The 21,595-nt window shown below is 42.0% G+C and overlaps 1 protein-coding gene across 4 annotated transcripts in view; it reads right to left on the minus strand.

Annotated features, from left to right (window-relative positions):
• The window catches only part of CNTFR (ciliary neurotrophic factor receptor), a 532,905-nt gene that overhangs the window by 356,734 nt on the left and 154,576 nt on the right, over positions 1-21,595 (minus strand). The gene's annotated exons all lie outside the window — the stretch shown is intronic.

Below are 21,595 nucleotides of genomic sequence, written 5' to 3' on the forward strand. Positions count from 1 at the left end.
AGGGACAGGCTCCTTTCGGAGCCCTGTCCCTGCGCCCTGCCAGATGATACATGGGGGGCGAAATGATGGGCGGTAATATTCCACCCAGATCGCATTGTAAATGTGATCATGATAAATGTGCCCCTTACTCACCTGCAATCTATACCTGCATCTCTTCTCACTCACTTCCCTACATCTCAGCTCTCTTACTCGCCTGCCATCTATACCTGCATCTCTTCTCACTCACTTCCCTACATCTCAGCTCTCTTACTCACCTGCCATCTATACCTGCATCTCTTCTCACTCACTTCCCTACATCTCAGCTCTCTTACTCACCTGCCATCTATACCTGCATCTCTTCTCACTCACTTCCCTACATCTCAGCTCTCTTACTCACCTGCAATCTATACCTGCATCTCTTCTCACTCACTTCCCTACATCTCAGCTCTCTTACTCACCTGCCATCTATACCCGCATCTCTTCTCACTTCCCTACATCTCAGCTCTCTTACTCACCTACCATCTATACCTGCATCTCTTCTCACTCACTTCACTATATCCCAGCTCTCTTACTCACCTGCCATCTATACCAGCATCTTTTCTCACTCACTTCCCTACATCTCAGCTCTCTTACTCACCTACCATCTATACCTGCATCTCTTCTCACTTCCCTACATCTCAGCTCTCTTACTCACCGGCCATCTATACCTGCATCTCTTCTCACTTCCCTACATCTCAGCTCTCTTACTCACCTGCCATCTATACCAGCATCTCTTCTCACTTCCCTACATCTCAGCTCTCTTACTCACCTACCATCTATACCAGCATCTCTTCTCACTCACTTCCCTACATCTCAGCTCTCTTACTCACCTGCCATCTATACCTGCATCTCTTCTCACTCACTTCCCTATATCTCAGCTCTCTTACTCCCCTACCATCTATACCTGCATCTCTTCTCACTCACTTCCCTACATCTCAGCTCTCTTACTCACCTGCCATCTATACCCGCATCTCTTCTCACTCACTTCACTATATCCCAGCTCTCTTACTCACCTGCCATCTATACCAGCATCTCTTCTCACTCACTTCCCTACATCTCAGCTCTCTTACTCACCGGTCATCTATACCTGCATCTCTTCTCACTTCCCTACATCTCAGCTCTCTTACTCACCTACCATCTATACCAGCATCTCTTCTCACTCACTTCCCTACATCTCAGCTCTCTTACTCACCTGCCATCTATACCTGCATCTCTTCTCACTCACTTCCCTATATCTCAGCTCTCTTACTCCCCTACCATCTATACCTGCATCTCTTCTCACTCACTTCCCAATATCTCAGCTCTCTTACTCCCCTACCATCTATACCTGCATCTCTTCTCACTCACTTCCCTATATCTCAGCTCTCTTACTCACATACCATCTATACCTGCATCTCTTCTCACTCACTTCCATACATCTCAGCTCTTACTCACCTACCATGTATACCTGCATCTCTGCTCACTCACTCCCCTACATCTCAGCTCTCTTACTCACCTGCCATCTATACCTGCATCTCTTCTCACTCCCTTCCCTACATCTCCGCTCTCTTACTCACCTGCCAGCTATACCCGCATCTCTTCTCACTCACTGCCCTATATCTCCGTTCTCTTACTCACCTACCATCTATACCCGCATCTCTTCTCACTCGCTTCCCTACATCTCCGCTCTCTTACTCACCTGCCATCTATACCTGCATCTCTTCTCACTCGCTTCCCTACATCTCAGCCCTCTTACTCACCTACAATCTATACCGGCATCTCTTCTCACTCACTGCCCTATATCTCCGTTCTCTTACTCACCTACCATCTATACCAGCATCTCTTCTCACTCACTGCCCTACATCTTAGTTCTCTTACTCACCTACCATCTATACCCGCATCTCTTCTCACTCACTTCCCTACATCTCAGCTCTCTTACTCAACTACCATCTATACCCACAACTTTTCTCACTCACTTCCCTACATCTCAGCTCTATTACTCACCCGTATCTCTTCTCACTCACTCCCCTACATCTCCGTTCTCTTACTCACCTGCCATCTATACCCGCATCTCTTCTCACTCACTTCCCTACATCTCAGCTCTCTTACTCACCCGTATCTCTTCTGACTCACTCCCCTACATCTCCGTTCTCTTACTCACCTGCCATCTGTACCCGTATCTCTTCTCACTCGCTTCCTACACCTCAGCTCTATTACTCACCCGTATCTCTTCTCACTCACTTCCCTACATCTCAGCTCTATTACTCACCCGTATCTCTTCTCACTCACTCCCCTACATCTCCGTTCTCTTACTCACCTGCCATCTGTACCCGTATCTCTTCTCACTCGCTTCCTACACCTCAGTTGGACTGCATTGTGCTGCTAATTGTTACCTAGTACCTTATAAATAAAATGTAATAATGATAATAGAACAATACAGTATGTGTGCATCGGAGAGTTGTGCAGGGGACCTACCATAGGTGAAGCCTGTTACTGCGCAGACGCGTGGGACCCTGCGGTGAGCGGTGACTACACAACTTGTGTATATCCCCTAATACAGAGTTACACAAAGTAACTGCTTCCCAGATGACTTTCCCCAGAGGCTGTCTGAGAATGCTGGGACTTGTAGTTTCACAACGTTCTAGAGCAATAGGTTGCAATAGGTTGCCCAAATCTGCTTCTGAGTGTCTGCCAGAGCATACTAAGGCTAGCAGTTCCACAAGGAGAGCTACTCGGTCCCATATCCCCCACCCCAGTAGCCCTGCTGGAAAGCTGTACTTACAGATGAGGACAGGAGCAGTGCGTCCCAGTCTGGAGCTCTCCCAGCCGCGCTCTGACTCCACTGCAGACTGCTATTAGGAGGCACAATGCTCTGCTCCCCTGTAATCCCCTCTCTGGAAATGATTGATGAATTCTTTCATAGGCCATCTGAATTGAAATGAGTCTGTAAGGAGATTAGAGACATGTGACCCCATAGAGGGGCTGAGGAATGTACCCCGGGTGACAGATCCCAGGAATGAATAGATCAGAGCTGCATTCCTGCCGGAGACCTCTGGGTCCCCGCGTGAATCTCAGTGTCCCAGCGCCTGACACTGCACTAATTGTGTACGAGGAGTGCGGTAACGCTGCGCAGTATATCACTTACTGTGTATAGTGCACACACAGCCGGGAAAATGGCATTGGCTCTGCGAAGCTTAGTACATCTGCACCATGTCACTATTTCAGGGGACATACAGGCAGGGAGGCAATGTAACAAAGCAATGAAGAAGGCAAGTCAGATGCTTGGTTGCATAGGGAGAGGTATCAGCAGTAGAAAGAAGTAATAATGCCACTGTATAGGTCATTGGTACGACCTCACCTAGAGTATTGTGTTCAGTTCTGGAGGCCATATCTCCAGAAGGATATAAATACATTAGAGACTGTACAAAGAAGAGCAACTTAAATGGTGCATGGCCTACATCACAAAACGTACCAGGAAAGACTAAAAGATCTTAATATGTATACTTTAGAGCAGAGAAGGGAAAGGGGGGACATGAAAGAGACTGTCACATATATCAGGGGTTTTAACATAGTACAGGATGGAAATTTTCTTCAAAGGAAAAGAAGTAATAAAACACGAGGACATGCACTGAAGGGAGGGAGGTAGGTTCAGGGGAAATGTGAGGAATAATTACTTCACAGAAAGGGTAGTGGATAAGTGGAATAGCCTCCCATCAGAGGTGGTAGAGGCTAAGACAGTAGAACAATATAAACATGCTTGGGATAGGCATATTGATATCCTTACAAAGAAATAAGGATTAAAAAGGGCTGAGATTACCTGAAGGGTAAAAAAAGGGGCAGACTAGATGGGCCAAATGGTTCTTATCTGCCGTCACATTCTATGTTTCTATTTTTCTATGTTTGGAATAGGTAAACGGAGCACATGGAGGAAACCCACACAAACATGGGGAGTATATCGAAAGCAATGAGAAAACAATGAGTGACTGCGTCTGCCCAATATCACCCTAAGACTCCCAAAATCCTAGACCAATTGCAATAAGAAATGGTGATCCTAGGGCGGTGTAATCCCCCTCCTACAGATGGTGTAATTAGTCCCAAAATATGCTGTATACTTGACTCCTCTGCGTATTTAACTCTTCCGTCTGGTCGTTCCTTTTAAACACTCTGAACTGACCTGAAATAGGCGCCCTATATGCACGTAGCAGGTCCTTTACTCTTCATTCATACGACATCAAATACGCCCTATATGCACGTAGCAGGTCCTTTACTCTTCTCTATTTCTGCGTGCAGGTAGAATAACACCATTCATACGACATCAAATAGGTGACCATTGAAAATGACACTCACCAGGGCCAAGTTCCCTATGGGCACAGAAAGGTTTCTTTAATTCTGTTCCTTCTCCTCACAGGACACAGGTGACTCGCTCACTCCAAATGCTTGTACAATATAAACACAATTTATTCCAACAGTGAAAAACATCCATAAAAGATTTCCATAAAAACAGTGCTAAAAATGAGCAGAGACTGCCAGGGGCGAGTGGTGGCTGGGTTACCTCCCTATCCGGATGGAAGGATCCCCCAATAGCTGAAGATGAGGCTCAGCACCAATCCACAAGCCTCCTAGGTGTCCCCCTCTCCTTCAACCAACGCGTTTCGGGCTAAAAATTTGCCCTTTTTCAAGGTGTGAAGGCTACCTGGTCTTACCCGGTTTTTATACCGGTTCCATGATACCATTATCACAGGTGTATCCAGTTCGGCGGCTATATTACAGACCACGCTACTCCCGGATGCCGACACCCGTACTTCCGGGTCTTTGGAACGCATAAACAAACCCCACACAGAGATGCAGCAATACTAACCACAACACCATCCGTGCTGCCCATATATACATGACAGTTCTAATGCTGGAAGAGGTGCAACCTGCCCCTGTTACGGTCTCAGTGACCCAGCAACCCTGGACAGGCATATTCTTGACATTATTCCAAAACTATATACACGACCTATATGTAATTACACAACGTAAATGACCCATGATGCACATTATAGCACAGACTGCATCTGTTGGTGTCTTCCAGTTCCCCAGTTCTCTACATACGGGGGGGGGGGGCACTGCTGTGACTTCTCCGAGGGGAAAAGTCGTATGTGACCCCCCTTGAATGACTGAGCACCTTCCTCGGTGACAAGATCGCATATGATACCCCATTGGCCCGATTCAGACCTGCTCGCTGGGTCGCCCCGCCCAAGTGAAATCCCGCCCATGTGCATGTCTTTGCAGCTGTGTATATGAGGGGAAACCCATTTGGTATCACTCACTATCGGATGGATTTCCCCTCTGTCTATTCTTACTCGTCTCTGCAAAGGATGTAATCAGCGGCCCATCCTCCCAACAGCCGGGGAACACCTGCGCTTTCTGAGGCCACTCCCATGAAATGCATGGTTACCGCCCCCAAACGGCCTTGGGGTGTCAATCATCCTGCGAGCCACCAGCTACGGCTAGCCTTCACTGGCTCTCTTTGTATGACCAGTTGTCCGATAATCGCTCATACTGTGAAATTGCAGCAGAGCAAACCAGTCGGAATCATAAGATGCGTCTGACAAATCCTTAGTGCAGCACTTCGATCTCCGGCTCCGATGAGCACAGCGCCGCACACCGGATTGGAATTAATAGAACACATATAATGACACTTTTCACCCAAGTTCTCGGGCCAAACCGTTGGAAATTGTGTGAAAAGGGCCCAACTCTGACTAGTGTATGGCCAGTGCGGCTTACAGAAGAACAGGCCACATCCGTCTCACCAGATACTGGCTGCACCGGTTCTACAATACCTGGGAAAGCTGATCGCTTGCTTCTGTCTGTACTTATGCCTATATGATAACGATGGTGCAATAAATGTTGTTGCCCTGAAGCCAGGATATGAACACTTGTCCCGGGGTCACACTAAATAAATCACCTCTATAAATGTCGCCCTACACTAAGTGCCGGGTCTCTAGGAAAGCTTAGTAAATCCATACAAGAGACTTATGACCCCGCAGCAGTCATGAAAGAGAAGAGTTTTAATATATCAGTTATATGGAGGATCTTCTCTTATTTCCAGACCTCCCCGGAGAGACGGAGAGGACCGAGGACAAAACAGATGAGAGGACCGGTCCTTAATAGCTCTGTCAGTGATAAATATTTAACTGGCTCTTAGTTCTGAAAATCCCAGAATGCAGACACATCAGCATGTAACCTAAGAGCTGCTTTGATTAATGGGGCTCAGTTAGGAGGAGATCTCATTCAGCCTCATCTGTAATTCTCTCCTGCTGGACTAGCTCAGAGGGGCCTATTAACCCTGCGCAGCCCCCACCCAGTCTGCGATGGAGAAATACTCGCTCCGCCATGTTTCCATGTTGGGGGGTTTGGTAACAATTCTAGCCAGTTAACTAGAGGGGGCAATAATGGAGTGACAGAGATCACGGAAGAGTAATGGGAGTAGCCATTGCCACAACTGCTGCGCCAGTAGTGGTTGATGGCTTTGTCATGGTGGAGATCAGATCATTGTCCGCCATCAATGCCTGTCAGGCGGCAATTCTGTTGGGGCACAGAGCTTAGCCCCCTGCCTCTTGGTGGCACACGTCTGTGTATTTACAGTTTCTGTGTACACAATACTCACATGCCCCCGGCATTACAGGTGATGTGTGCTGCATTACAGCTGATGTGTGCGGCATTACAGGTGATGTGTGCGGCATTACAGGTGATGTCTGCTGCATTACATGTGAAGTGTGCTGCATTATAGGTGATGTGTGCTGCATTACAGGGGGCATGTTCTGCATTACAGGCGATGTGTGCTGCATTACAGGTGATTTGTGCTGCATTACAGGGGGCGTGTTCTGCATTATAGGTGATGTGGGCTGCATTACAGGTGATGTGTGCTGCATTACAGGGGGCATATTCTGCATTACAGGTGATGTGTGCTGCATTACAGGGGGGCATATTCTGCATTACAGGTAATGTGTGCTGCATTACAGGGGGCATGTTCTGCATTACAGGTGATGTGTTCTGCAGTACAGGTGATGTGTGCTGCATTACAGGGGTCAGTTCCACATGATCATCACAAACAACATATGCAAACAGGTTGTTAATGTACAGATGTAGCACCTGCCATCCTTGGCCGGGGCTCGCCAGACCCTCCCCGCTGGCGAGCGCCGGCGGCAGGGGCTACACTGAACTGGGACACGCGTGTGTCTCACACGCACACGCGTCCCAGTCCTTCGAGAGTCCCAGTCTCTCGGGAGGCGGCGGGGACCGGAGGCAGGCTCCGTTGCCAGAGGGCGCGCAATCGTCTTGAGCGCGCTCCTCCTGGCGGGGCTGGCGTTAGAAATGCGTGCCCTGCAAAGATAGGCCAAGCCCCATCTGTACACATAATAATACGGTACTTGCGTAGTATCACGGCTCCCATCGCATGCCATATGTTGTGGCATGAGATGGCATGCGATGCGATTTTTCCCGTTTTTGATGCATTTTTGAAAAAATCGCATGCGATCACATCGCATGCAATCGCATCGCATGCGATCGCATGCGATTTTGATCACAAATGCAGTTAAATTAGTAGGAAACATGTTAAATGCACCCCAAATGCCATTTTTCACACTGTACCACCCACACTATCAAGAGTGGCGAGCGCAGCGAGCCCACGAGGGGCAGCGGTACGCGTCCTACGACCTTTTCATACCCCCACTATCCACGTCGGCATGGAGTTGAGAATAGAAAGTGTGGCGAGCGCAGTGAGCCACCAAGCCCGAAGCGTGGCGAGCGCAGCGATCCCCGCGAGGGGACGCGGACACCTGTGAAGCACGCGAGGGGACGCGTATACCTGGACGCGTATACCTGCGCTCGCCACACTTTCTATTCTCAACTCCACGCCGATGTGGATAGTGGGGGTTTGAAAAGGTAGTAGGATGCGTACCGCCGCCCCTCGCGGGCTCTCTGCGCTCGCCACGCTTCGGGTTGGCGTTGATAGTGGGGGTGGTACAGTTAAAAAAATGACATTTGGGGTGCATTTAACATGTTTGCTACTAATTTAAATGCATTTGGATGCATTTGTGATCAAAATCGCATGCAATGCGATGCGATTTTTTACTATACGATGCCCATCATGGGAGACGTGATACTACACAAGTACCCAATACATGTATGTGTTGGTTGACTGGTTTATTAAACATGCTGATGTAAATACACCAACTCAGCATGATCCCATGTCCACATTCCATACTTTACACTTCACACATAACTATGGTGCGATGCTTCATGGGGCGCGTGCAAATAATTGCAGCCTAACCTATAGAAGCAATGCTCGCCATTGTGCAGATGTGTTTGCTCCTATCAATGACTAATGACGGTATGGTTTGTGGAGTGTGTAGCTATATTACTTAGTAATGTCTGATTGTAGTGTTTGCACATTAATACATAGCACCAACAACAAACACTTTGCTCAATGGAGGTTTCATGCATTTTGTATAATGGGAAAGTGGTTTGGCACACAGACTAGTATTTGGAATCCTTAACATAATAATGGATTATACTGTGCCTAAGTGGTGTAAGGTGCAGGTGCTTTGTTGTAAAGTGTTTCATCATTGTTAAAATGTCAACTAAGGTACGTATGTGAGTAATGGCCAGAGCCAGATTATGGTCTAAATGGGCCTGGAGCTGAAAATGATCAAGGGCCTATTATGTGCAATAATAGGGGTTGTGGCCAGCACCTAATAATGTGGGGGGCGTGACCAGTGTTCTGGTTGGGTGGTCTGCTCATGGGTGTGTCTCTATTTGTGTAAATACTTTCAATTGATTATATATGCCAGAAAAAGGCAGGGGGCTGGCATAGGAAACATGCAGGGAGATATATTGGCGGGTGCCCTCCAAAGGTGCACCCGCAGGACGCCGATGCCCTAAGATACTTGCGGGGTGAGGCGGCACTCCAGTCATAAAAAAAAGACTGAAAGCCAAAATTTAGTAGACAACATTTTACCACACCATATACCCCTCATACAAATAATGCAACACAGTAGTAACACCCTTATACTGTACTTGCCTCTTACACAATATGGAGGGATTGATGGGAGGTTGTCCCAGAAAATGAATTTGCGCTTGTGTGAGCTGCTCCGTGAAAGTGTTAGTAATTTGGAAGGTTTTGCTATAAGCAATAACACCAAGCGCTTGTATTTGACAATTACAGTAGATAGGAAGGAGAGGGTTTAAGGTTAAAGCGAAGAGGAATAGATTAGGAATAAAAAAACATGAGAAAGGTAAAGAATAAAAATAATAATAAAGATAAAGAAAATGATCAAATAAAAAAATATAAAAATATAAAAAATAAATAAAGATAAAGATAAAAATAATAATAAAAAATAAAGATAAAAGTAAAGGTGAATAACATACCATATATACTCGAGTATAAGCCTACTTTTTCAGAACATTTTTTATGCTGAAAAAGCCCCCCTCGGCTTATACTCGAGTGAGGTTCCCACTTGAGTCAATAAGTTTTTTCCCTTTTTTTTTTGTTGTAAAATTAGGTGCCTCAGCTTATAATCGGGTTGACTTATACTCAAGTATATACCTCAGCTTATAATCGGGTCGACTTATACTCGAGTATATACGGTACATATTTTTTTATTATTATTTTTATTTTATAATTTTTTATCTTTATTATTATTTTTATTCTTTACCTTTCTCATTTGTCTTTATTCCTAATCTATTCCTCCTCACTTTAACCTTAAACCCTCTCCTTTAGATCTACTGTAATTGTCAAATACAAGCGCTTGGTGTTATTGCTCTTACACATTATGCCACATGGAATGAGCCAAAATTCACACGGAATGAGCCAAAATTTGCACTATGCCACACAGATTGAGTCAAAATTCACATTATGCCACACAGATTGAGGCAAAATTCATATTATGCCACACAGATTGAGGCAAAATTCACATTATGCCACACAGATTGAGTCAAAATTCACATTATGCCACACAGATTAAGGCAAAATTCACATTATGCTACATAGATTGAGCCAAAATACACTATACCAAACAGATTGAGCAATAATGCACAATATGCTTCATAAACAGGGGCTTTGTGCGGCAAAGGCGAGCATTAAACATTTACACCATTATGCCCATTATGTGTTAAGCCACACACCATAATGTACTTTCCGTATTATGCCAAACACCATAATGCCTATTAAAAATGATGCTATATAAGTGCTGCTTACCTACATGTTCATTGCCAAGGGTTCCATGCTTGTTGCCATGTGGACTAGACTTTTGTCGCCCTTCGGTCACTAAGGAGCGCTGGTCTTATGAATGGAGAGAGTTTTTTATATATTTTTACCTAGAATAGTAATAATAGGCTGGAGGATGTTTTTTTTCTTTTAAACTGCGCACAGTTGCCGCCCCTTGTTTCGAGGTTGTGTACCTCAATCGGAGACCAAATTATGTAGATGGTGTATGCAGCCTGAGCTTGCAAACACTACCAAGAGGCGCAGCTGTGTTCAGAACAATAATTAAGAGGATACAATCTCCTTAACCCCTTCCCGCCCGCGGACGTACCGGTACGTCACGGCAGCGGGGTAGTTCGCGCACCTTGCCGTACCGGTACGTCCCCGCCGTGTCATGTCGCCTTGTCAAGTGACAAAGTGACATAGTAAAGATGGCTGCTGTCATCGACAGCAGCCGATCGTGTCAGTGCGCCGGCGGACCAATCAGAGTGGTCCCGCCCCGCCGATCGCTGTGATTGGTCAGTCAGTCCTGACTAACCAATCACAGCCTTTCTATTGAAAAAGGGATGTTTTGCTTCTCTTCCCGGGCTCACTCGTGTTAGAGCCTCTGAAGGAGAAGCTATGTCAGAGCTGTGTCAGAGCTGTGTTAGAGTTTAGGCTGTTTAGGCTGTGTAAAATTGCGCTGATCACCACAATACCCCTGCCTATATCACCCTCCCTGTGGTCATCTGTGCTAGGATCACCCTCCCTGTGGTCATCTGTGCTGTGATCACCCTCCCTGTGGTCATCTGTGCTGGGATCACCCTCCCTGTGGTCACCCCTGCCTATATCACCCTCCCTGTGGTCATCTGTGCTGGGATCACCCTCCCTGTGGTCACCCCTGCCTATATCACCCTCCCTGTGGTCATCTGTGCTGGGATCACCCTCCCTGTGGTCATCTGTGCTGTGATCACCCTCCCTGTAGTCACCACCTAATTTTGTGTGTTGTGATCCGTATAATTTTTCTGTACCTTATCCGTACACCATAATTTTTCTGTGCGTTATTCGTACCCCATAATTTTTCGGTGCATTTGTACCCCATAATTTTTTCTGTGCGTTACTCGTACCCCATAATTTTTCGGTGCATTTGTACCCCATAATTTTTTCTGTGCGTTACTCGTACCCCATGATTTTTCGGTGCATTTGTACCCCATAATTTTTTCTGTGCGTTATTCGTACCCCATAATTTTTCGGTGCATTTGTACCCCATAATTTTTTCTGTGCGTTACTCGTACCCCATAATTTTTCGGTGCATTTGTACCCCATAATTTTTTCTGTGCGTTATTCGTACCCCATAATTTTTCGGTGCATTTGTACCCCATAATTTTTTCTGTGCGTTACTCGTACCCCATAATTTTTCGGTGCATTTGTACCCCATAATTTTTTCTGTGCGTTACTTGTACACCATAATTTTTCAGTGCATTTGTACCCCATAATTTTTCAGTGCATTCGCACACCATAATTTTTGCAGTGCATTTGCACATTGTCAGTGCTACAAAACCCCACACGTGTTGAAGCACCTCATAAATACATACACCAATAAAACTATGGCCCAACGAACATATACTGTCGAGGAGGCATACGCGTTTCTGGCCTCTGAAACTGAGTCTGCTAGCGAGGATGAGACAAATTTCCGTTTGTCATCCTCTTCATCATCTAGTGACTCTGATGAACCCCCGAGGAGGCAACGCAGGACTCCCACTGCAGTAGTCGAGTCCTCTGACCCCACATGGACAACCCCTGAAAACTACGTACCCCAGGTCCCTGAGTTCACAGGGAATCCAGGAATACAATTCAATTCAGCAGGGTTCAGAGAGCTGGACTTTTTAAAAAAAAAATTTAGTGATGATTTAGTTGATCTAATGGTCACCCAGACTAATGTTTATGCCCAACAATTTATTGAGCAAAACCCCACCTCTAATTATACCCAGCCCCGCAAGTGGACCCCTGTACATAAAAATGAAATGGTTATATTTTGGGGCCTTGTACTGTGCATGGGGCTAGTGAAGAAGCCCACGATTAGGTCCTACTGGAGCACAGACATCTTATACAATACACCAATGTTCCGTGTGGCTATGTCAAGGACCCGTGAACAATAAAGTGACTGAGTGCAATAGGTGCGCAAAAATAACTTTTACAGCAGCAGGTGAAACAATCTAGAGGTGTTATTCTAATACCACCTCAATCAAGTAGAAAAAACATGTGTGGAATAAAGAATGTCACACTGCGCTAGAAAAGGTTCTCCTTATAGTCACCATACAGAGGCAAACTCCCAAATAGAGTAAATGCTGAGAGGTTTCTTCACGACCCACTAGGTCAAAGTTCCAATAGAAATGCTTGTTGCTATACTCCTCCAGACATGTAAGAAAAGAAGGTACACTAATAGTGCATAACGTTTAAGCAAGACACTATTTAATAAAGATGTACACTTACAATTGAGCTGGGGGTTAAAAGCACATAAAACAATAAGCCCGGGACACTGTCAGAAAACCGCTTGTCCAATGGAGAAAACAGTCCAGATCCGGAGCTGGAGATGCCGTCCACAGGGGTGCTGAAGTGACTGGAGTCCAACGGGGTAGGTGAATGAAGTGTGGCAAGACACGCCAAACTAGTTTCGGATCACAGCGGATCCTTCATCAGTAGCGTGTCTTTGCCTTGCCACAGCGGGGTATAAATACCGTCTGATGTTTGAATTTCCTGCGCATCCTGCTTCCGTTTTGGCCGGAAGTAAGATGTCTGTGCGTTCCACGTGTCATAGAGCGTGCGTTCCACAGCGAAAAAGTCTTCCGTTTTCATCAAAAACAAATGGCTGTGCTGCATAGCGCGTGCGTTCCAAATCACGTATGCACTCCAAAACGAATGGCTTGCATAGGTGGACCAATTATATCTGTGTTTGTCACACTGGTGTACTGTGACTATATTCAATATATACAGACAAAAACCACAAGGTGACTAATAAGTGTTAGGACTCCATAATTTCATACATTCATATAACATATAAACAAATATGGGTATAACAACCTTATGGAGGGACGGTCATTAAATTATAGATAATCAGGATAAAAAAATCAAGATAAAAAATCAAGATAAAAAATGCTTTAGTTCGAAATCACCGTTTAAACCCTTGGAAACAAGGGTATTCAAACGGTGTATCCACCTCATTTCACTCTGGGCTAGGCGTTTATCCAAATCTCTTGTACGCCATTTCGGTGTAATTAATTGGATACCCCAAAAGTTGGTGATAAAGCATTCCTTTGAATTGTGACAGTCTTTAAAATGATTAGAAAAAGTATGGGTCACTAAACCTTTACGGATGTTGTAGATATGTTCCGCAAGGCGAGTTTTTAATGGTCGGCTGGTTCTCCCCACATAAAACAATGAGCAAGAACATTCCAATAAATATACTACATACTTTGACTGACATGTTATAAATTCATTTATTTTAAAAATCTTTCCATTAACTTTAAAATCAGGTATTTTTTTATTTTAATAGTTCCTTTCACTGTTTTGCACATAAGGCAATCACCGCATCTATGAAACCCTTTTGTGCGTATACTATGTCGGGGTGCCTCTTCCAGGGTACTTTTAACTAGATGATTCCTTAATGAGGCAGACTTTCTGTAAATAAAAACAGGTTTATTTGGTACCAAGTCGCCTAGAATTGGATCTTGTTTAATTAGGTGCCAATTATTTTTAAAAACACGTTCAATTTTAAAATGTAGATTATTAAATTGTGATATAAAAGCCCATTTGTATTTAGTATCATTCTCAGTTTTTGGCGTTTTGATTTTTAGGAGTTCAACTCTCTCTACTTGTCCAATTTTGTTTTTAGCGGCTTCAAGGGTTTCTTTGGCATACCCTTTAGCTGATAATCTATCAGCGATCTCATCTATCTGTTGATTACAAATCTCTGGATTGGAGCAGTTCCTTTTTGCTCTAGTAAATTGTCCAAAAGGTATTCCTTTTAACCAGTTTGAATGATGTTGGCTATTGATGTCTATATATCCATTTGAATCAGTTGGCTTCCGGAATATTTTAGTGTTAATTGTTTCATCTTGGACATAAATAGTGAGATCTAAAAACGAGATTTCTTGTGTGCTAAAATTAAAAACCAAATTTATAGAAAGATCATTTTTGTTAAGATTATCACAAAAAGAAGTTTAATACTAATTTAGAAGAAAGGATGCAAATACCTGTCTATAATGAAAATATGGTAAAAACGCAGAGACGACCTTATAGACGATATGAAAATAAATCTAATCGTTATGACAATTCATTACATTTTGAAAAATGGGAAACACCCAGATACCCATACCGTCAACGTTATAGGAACAACAAGGACTATGACATTAACCTCACTAATCGCTATGCCCCATTAGACTCCCAACCAGCACAAAGAGAGAGGGGTACACCACATTTTTTAGATCGGGATCGCACAAATTATTGGAGAAGATAGTTAGTGCAGACGTTCCCCCTAAAACTAAAAAACCTACAAAACGAGGTAAAAGGGCGGGCATAAAAAGAAATACGGTAAAAAAGAAAAAGAAAGTGCCCCCAACTGTAAATGAAACGACTAAAAGTACTGGAAAAGTTTTTAACTTAACAGATCGTGATTTGACAGAAACTGAGATTAGTATATTACAAAAAGGGCTTAAATTTGCCCCGACATGTAAGCCAAATAGCTTCGATCTCTTCCTTGATATTCAAAAATGTATCCGAAAACTCACGATAAAACGTTTTTTTTTAATAAAAAAATGTGGGGGAGGAAACTGCAACCACTGTCACATCCACACCTTTTAAACCACCATCTACGTTTTATCCCACACACTGCAGAGGAAGTTTTTTAGATTGTTTTAATCAGGTTGTTTGTGATGAAATTAACAAAATTTTGGTTAATAATGAGAAATCCACCAAGTTTGGAAGAAAATGTAATTTAAACAAAAAAGAATATGAAACATTGCAAACTTTGAAAGATGATAAATCTATTATCATAAAACCTGCCGATAAGGGAGGTGGTGTTGTGGTTATGAAAAAAGATTCATATATGAAGGAGATTGAAAAACAACTCTCCACTGGTGACACCTACAAAAAACTTAAAAGTGATCCCACACTACACATAACTAAAGCCCTAGTGGAATTAACCTCTGATGGTTTAGCAAAAGGTGTCATCAGTAAAAAAGAATTTGAATTCCTTAACATTAAAGAACCATCCATCCCTTCTATTTACGTCCTCCCGAAGGTGCATAAGGATGCGACAAATCCTCCGGGAAGACCTATCATCTCCGGATGTAACAGCCTTACTAGCAACTTGTCTGCGTTTGTAGATTTTTATCTCCAACCCCTTGTATTGAAAACGAACGCTTACTTAAAAGACACCAGAGATGTTTTAAGAAATTTGAACCAATATCGTTGGCAAGAAGGAGACATTCTATGCAGCGCGGATGTCAGCACACTTTATACGATTATACAGAAAGATATTGGTCTCCGTGCGGTCTCCTTCTTTTTAAATCAATCACTTTTAGAACATGATTTGAAGGATTTTATCTTGAAAAGCATTGATTTTATTTTGTCAAACAATTATTTTTATTATAATGGTTGTTTTTATCTGCAGTGTGTGGAAACTGCCATGGGTACCAGATTCGCCCCCAGTTATGCTAATCTGTTTATGTCCTTCTGGGAACATTCCCAGGTATGGCATGACGGAGAGCTGGGGGCGGGTCTGGTACAGTGGAAACGTTTTATTGACGATGTGTTATTTATTTGGAGGGACGGTCATGATAGTCTTTTAAAATTTTGTGATAATCTTAACAAAAATGATCTTTCTATAAATTTGGTTTTTAATTTTAGCACACAAGAAATCTCGTTTTTAGATCTCACTATTTATGTCCAAGATGAAACAATTAACACTAAAATATTCCGGAAGCCAACTGATTCAAATGGATATATAGACATCAATAGTCAACATTATTCAAACTGGTTAAAAGGAATACCTTTTGGACAATTTACTAGAGCAAAAAGGAACTGCTCCAATCCAGAGATTTGTAATCAACAGATAGATGAGATCGCTGATAGATTATCAGCTAAAGGGTATGCCAAAGAAACCCTTGAAGCCGCTAAAAACAAAATTGGACAAGTAGAGAGAGTTGAACTCCTAAAAATCAAAACGCCAAAAACTGAGAATGATACTAAATACAAATGGGCTTTTATATCACAATTTAATAATCTACATTTTAAAATTGAACATGTTTTTAAAAATAATTGGCACCTAATTAAACAAGATCCAATTCTAGGCGACTTGGTACCAAATAAACCTGTTTTTATTTACAGAAAGTCTGCATCACTAAGGAATCATCTAGTTAAAAGTACCCTGGAAGAGGCACCCTGACATAGTATACGCACAAAAGGGTTTCATAGATGCGGTGATTGCCTTATGTGCAAAACAGTGAAAGGAACTATTAAAAAAATACCTGATTTTAAAGTTAATGGAAAGATTTTTTAAATAAATGAATTTATAACATGTCAGTCAAAGTATGTAGTATATTTATTGGAATGTTCTTGCTCATTGTTTTATGTGGAGAGAACCAGCCGACCATTAAAAACTCGCCTTGCGGAACATATCTACAACATCCGTAAAGGTTTAGTGACCCATACTTTTTCTAATCATTTTAAAGACTGTCACAATTCAAAGGAATGCTTTATCACCAACTTTTGGGGTATCCAATTAATTACACCGAAATGGCGTACAAGAGATTTGGATAAACGCCTAGCCCAGAGAGAAATGAGGTGGATACACCGTTTGAATACCCTTGTTCCCAAGGGTTTAAACAGTGATTTCGAACTAAAGCATTTTTTATCTTGATTTTTTTATCTTGATTTTTTATCCTGATTATCTATAATTTAATGACCGTCCCTCCATAAGGTTGTTATACCCATATTTGTTTATATGTTATATAAATGTATGAAATTATGGAGTCCTAACACTTATTAGTTACCTTGTGGTTTTTGTCTGTATATATTGAATATAGTCACAGTACACCAGTGTGACAAACACAGATATAATTGGTCCACCTATGCAAGCCATTCGTTTTGGAGTGCATACGTGATTTGGAACGCACGCGCTATGCAGCGTGGAACGCACAGACATTTGTTTTTGATGAAAACGGAAGACTTTATCGCTGTGGAACGCACGCTCTATGACGCGTGGAACGCACAGACATCTTACTTCCGGCCAAAACGGAAGCAGGATGCGCAGGAAATTCAAACATCAGACGGTATTTATACCCCGCTGTGGCAAGGCAAAGACACGCTACTGATGAAGGATCCGCTGTGATCCGAAACTAGTTTGGCGTGTCTTGCCACACTTCATTCACCTACCCCGTTAGACTCCAGTCACTTCAGCACCCCTGTGGACGGCATCTCCAGCTCCGGATCTGGACTGTTTTCTCCATTGGACAAGCGGTTTTCTGACAGTGACCCGGGCTTATTGACACATATGTCAAGGACCCGCTTTGAAGCGATCCTTAGGTTTCTCCATTATAGGGATAATGCACAGTGCCCACCCCGGGATGACCCCAATTATGACCGGTGATAGAGTTATAGTACTTAACATTATATTTCTTATATCATATTAGACTTGCTAGCCAGTATTAAGTATTGCTGAAACGTATTGTATCTCTCTCTCAGACTGCTGAAACAGTTAAATATAAATGTACCTATCTCTCTAAGTCCAGTTTCCATTAGAAAAACTAGACATTACTGAAAATGGGCCCCTTTAATGTAAACCAAGATAGTACAGGAATGTGAGACCTCATATGTTTAAACAAAAGACGTATGTTCTACTTAGACTTACTGCAAGAGTCAGCATAATATAGAAGCAACTCCCAGTCTATAGAACTTCGCTCCTTTAATGGATATAAGAGATACCATTTATCTTACGTTTTCTTACGTTACTCAAGTCGAACCAAAGTTTTAATTGTTAACCCCACCTTAAGGGGTGTGTTGTATATGAATATGCATGTTTTTTTGTAATGAACACTCCTTTATGGGAGTAAAGAAATGGTGACTATGTATAAAAAGGCAACAGCTGATATTAAAAACACATCTCCTTCACCATCATCTGTCTGACGGTCAGCGTAACTGTGTGGTGTGATGTCTAAAGTACTTCAACTCTCCGGGGCTCAAAATACAAGCCATCATTTGGGGATCTCGTTCGGGATTGAAAATTTGAAGGAATAGAACTGTGTATTGTTCTCTGCTGAAGCTACGTTACATATCTGAGTGAGTATAATCTGTTTTTAATTATAAGACTGCTTTGCTCGCTCAGATCTGTTAGTTACCTATGTAGTAAGCAGAGTGTAAATGTACATTTCAGTTCTTCCTTGTAGACTTCATTATTATAGAACCAGAAGTACTTCGATATCACACAACATTAAGTATAGCTGTAATATTTTTGTACTGTGTTTGTATTGTCATTGTAACTATGTGTGTCTACTGTGTGTCAGTAACTGTATGTTTTATGTTGGATGACTGGACGCCATCTTCACGAGGCGTGACTGATGATCGATAAACACTGAGTATTACTTCTGGTTAACGCTCAGTTGAAAAGATCTAAAGCGTATTTGTTTGTTTGTCTGTTTGTGTGGTAAACACAATATAAGTCATGAGGTGTAACAGTGTTCACAAGACTGTTAGGACTTTCTTTGATAGAAGCTGTAATAGGCAGGACCTGGCTTTCATCAAAGACTGACCCTGGCAGTCAGTTTGAACCAATTAGGATACAGCCCTTATGAAACTAAGTGTGTTTTACGTACATGTTAAGTGTTGCCTGATTGTCTGTCTATGTGTCATTTAAACATCAATAAGCGTAAGGTATAGTTGAAGACAGACCTGTCTTAAGACATTTTTGTTAGTTTTTTCCTTTTTTTTTTTAGCCTCTTATGATAATGTCTTGTGTTTATGTCTTTTGCTGTATCACGTAGAATATGTTTTAGAATATAAATGCAGCATAAAGTGTCATGTCCCCAACTTTGAATATATAGAATCACATGTGCTTGCAGTAATACAGCAAGTACTTTTAAAGTAACAAATGAAGAAATTGATATTGACGGTGTAGAGTTTACTTTAAGAGTGGGGTGTCATATTGCAAGAGGCTCTGCAACAGTTAAATGGAGAACATTACCCAAGCTGCCTTGAATTAGTACCAATAGAGAAGTGGATATTTCCAATATTTTAGCCCAAACACTTACTCTGGGTTGACAAACACACAAGATAACATTTTGCAGACTTTGTTAAGTGACCAAACAAACCCACACGTCAGCAATTGTTATAAGCAGTGGAGAAAGTGCTTAGATAAGAAAAACAGACATGAGTACTTTGCATTAAGGACACAACACGCACTAGTTCATATTTAAAAATACTCAGAACAGGGTGTCTGTCCAGGTTATGACAGTGGTGTTTTATTATTGTCCTGATAAGTGGTTATGATATTTTGACTTAGATTGAATACAGGGAACTGAAAGCCGCATCTATATTAAACTTCAGCCAATAGGGCACAGTATACCTTTCTGCACAACATTACACACCGCTTTACGCACGTGGATATAGGCCACACCCAGAGGAAGTAATTAATCCAATGGGAGTGAACGGTGGAAGGATAATGGAGCGCTCCCCCCCCTAGAGGTTGTGGCAGAAAGGGAAGGTAACAAATCGATCGGTTCGATTTTAAGAAGGGCTAATTTTTCCTACAAATGGAACTTTAAATCCTGTCGCATGGAAGCAATTTCAAGTGACGAACGCTCATTGGCTACAGAAAAAAGGTTATATAGATACAGTTAATATATGGCTTACAGTGTCACAAGAATTAGATAATGCACCACCACAAGTAGATAATCAGGTAGATAATGCACCATTTGTACATCAACCACCACAAGTAATTGAGCAACCCCAGGCAGTGGAGGGGACAGAGCATAGAAGAACTAGACTTGTTTGCAGCAGGGGGCACCACTCCCAAAACCACAAGTACAGCAGCAGGTAGAAATACAACTGGTATAGCCAGGTCAGGCATAGGGACTGAGGAATTGTATCCAACTTCAGATTTGCAGGCCCTTAAAATTGAAAAGTATTGTCCACAGAGGAAGTGTCCATTATGTGTTTTGTATACCAGAAGGAGGCACAAAATGTCCTAATTGTGGGAATTGGGTAGGGTCAGAGGTTTTTACCATGTGACCCAGAAGTAAGATCTGTAATAAGGCTAAAAGATTATAACTAAAGTCCACCCAAAGATGGGTTATCTGAGGCAAGGACACGCAAGCAATTAAGAATAAAAATAAGTATCTTAAACAAAGACAGAGAGTATAAAAATCCAGATAAAAATAATGGCAACCAAAGTAACTATAAGAAGAAATTAAAGTTTTGTTTTTTATTTAAAAATCCTAGGAATAAATAAATATGTGCCCAGATCAAATAACTGATCTGAGAAAAAAAAAAAAAAAAACTTTATGTTTGAAAGTCTGTAAGTTGGTAATTTTGGAAAATATCCTGGCCAGGAGAATAAATAAATATTTTAAATTTTCCCTATATTACCAATGAGCAGAATCAAATGTACAGTTTTGTGTTCAAAGTAATGAACTAAAATCATCAAGTTTGTGACATTACATGTGTGTAATGTTTAGTGTACATTTCAAATTCATATGTATGCAATTATGATCTTTGCATTTGGTGAATTTTAATACTAAAGTGTATTTGAACATTCAGTATTTAACATTTAAGCACGTTAAGGATTTAACTGACTGCATGACAGCCAAAGGTCACGAAAGGTTACGTAGCTGCAGTATGTAACAGTGAATGTCTTTTTATATTCAATGCATAGGACGTCGACAACAGCTGCTATTGTAGTACGCTAGCTAAAAGAATCATTCTTTAGAATTGAATGCGCTAACTTTAAAATTGTTTTTTTTTATTTTTATTTTAGAAATCTGATCAGTATTTAAGTTGTATGTTTTATTTGTTTTTTTAAAACAATTATGTGACAGTAACATTTGTTTTTTGTCTCCTTAGTAGAGAGTTAAAGATACGAGCTGACTGCTATTTTCTGTTCTTTCTTTTATAGAATCATAGCAAACTTCAGTACAATTAAGTGTATTTTTTTGCATATCAGATATTTCTTATTTTTCATTGGGTATTACTACTTGAATTTTTCCTTAAAGTAAGAAAATATGTGGGTACATGCACACATACTCAAACACATGTGTGCATTTAATAAGAACTTAGTATTTGAACTTAGTAGTTTTTCGTTAAAAATGTAGTGCTAAG

The sequence above is a fragment of the Crinia signifera genome, chromosome 1 (assembly GCF_055691185.1).
Source record: "Crinia signifera chromosome 1, ASM5569118v1, whole genome shotgun sequence".
Taxonomy (NCBI): Eukaryota; Metazoa; Chordata; class Amphibia; order Anura; family Myobatrachidae; genus Crinia; species Crinia signifera.